Consider the following 1,566-nt stretch of genomic DNA (forward strand, 5'->3'; position numbering starts at 1 on the left):
CGATGGCCCTGCCATTTGGGTAAAGGAGAACAGGTCCACAGTGGTGGTTGGGACAGGGGCAGGGGTGGAGAAGATCAGAGCTGGCCTCGAAGAGAACCAGTGAAGTGCTTGTTTTCAACAGAACAGGCTGTGCCTTGAGCCCCCAATCAAGTATTTCAAAGGGAAGGTACAGCCAGAACTGGAGGTAGCAGAAGCCCAACCACCCCATTGACAAAAGGAAACAGGGCTTTTGAAGAAGCCTCCAGGGAGGCTGAATCCGAGGATCTGGGAAGGGGAGGGGGAAAACACACACAGGTGTTCACAAAGTGAAGGCTCTAGGGCCACCAGAGCGGTGTTTATGGGAAACATTGGAAACTGAAGACAACAGCCTGTGATCTGCAGCGGGATGCCATCTGGTGGTGGGCAGAGCTTGGGAGACTGCAAGCTCAGTGGAGCACCTGGCTTTGCCCTCCCACACAGGCTCCTGGGGAGTCTGTGTCTCAGGTGCTTGGGAACAGTCAAGTGGAATATGAGGTTGCTCCCACTGTGCTTGAGCACAGCCCTACTCTGGGGAGAACTCAACCTTGGGGGCGGTGGTGGCAGGACAGCAGGACTCTGACTTTGGGACCATCTGAGTGGGACCGACCAACCAGTAGCACTAGCCAGAAGACCACAAAGCCAGAAGAGGGGGGGAGGATGGGGAGCATCAACTCAGGCAAGGCCAATTAGCCCCCTATGGACCCCATCTTCTGGGACGGATAGTCACCAGGGGCCCATCTGTCCCCTGGGGTCTCTCTTGGTGTTAGTAGACCCGGGACTCGCCAGGGCCTGGCCTTTCAGCAGAAACCAGTCACAGGCCTGCACATTGTTAGTGAGGGGAGTGGAGCCAGGGGCATATTTGTCAACCCGTCCAGGGCCTGGCCCCCTGAAACAAGGGGCCTGGCAGCAGATGGGAGCCTTTGCAGGCAACCTGAAACAAACTTTTCTGTACTTTCAGATAAGAGACAAGCTGGGGATCCCATCTCCATCTCCATGCCCCCTCCCCCACACAGGGCCAGGGCTGCCTCTCCACATCACCTCTGTGACATCATGAAACAGTTAAGGAAGCTGACCACTTAATTGGCTGCCTGTCCCAAGACCCAGATTCTAGAATCTCCAGAGAGTATTTATGGGGCACCCCGACCATGGTCTGAGGCCCGTTTTCCCTGAGCACTCACTGCTTGGATAGATAATGCTCCTTAGCTAGACTGGCTCCATGGCTAGTCAGAGTTCCCATGAGGCACGGGCAGCCCTGCTGATCCTATCAACTGATGGGGAGCCTGCAGCAGGGGACACCCGTGATTCCTCCCCAGATCCAAACCTGGATTTAGGGGAGGCTTTGGAGAAGCAGGGTGACCAGCCCAAGAGCCCAGATCCAGGCCTCCATGACAATCTGCTCCCACAGGGCCTGAACCCAGAAATGGCCAACAAAGAAGAGAACAACACTGTCCTTGGGCTGTCCTTTCCCAGGAAGCTCTGGAGGATCGTGGAGGATGCAGCCTTCACCTCTGTGCACTGGAACGATGAGGGAGATACAGTGGTCATCAA

At 55.9% G+C, this 1,566-nt stretch overlaps 1 pseudogene; it reads left to right on the forward strand.

Annotated features, from left to right (window-relative positions):
- Positions 1-1,234: 1,234 nt before the first annotated feature.
- Positions 1,235-1,566, forward strand: part of LOC104999649 — an 18,090-nt pseudogene continuing 17,758 nt past the window's right edge.

Source organism: Bison bison, unplaced genomic scaffold, assembly GCF_000754665.1.
Source record: "Bison bison bison isolate TAMUID 2011002044 unplaced genomic scaffold, Bison_UMD1.0 scf7180017864360, whole genome shotgun sequence".
Taxonomy (NCBI): Eukaryota; Metazoa; Chordata; class Mammalia; order Artiodactyla; family Bovidae; genus Bison; species Bison bison.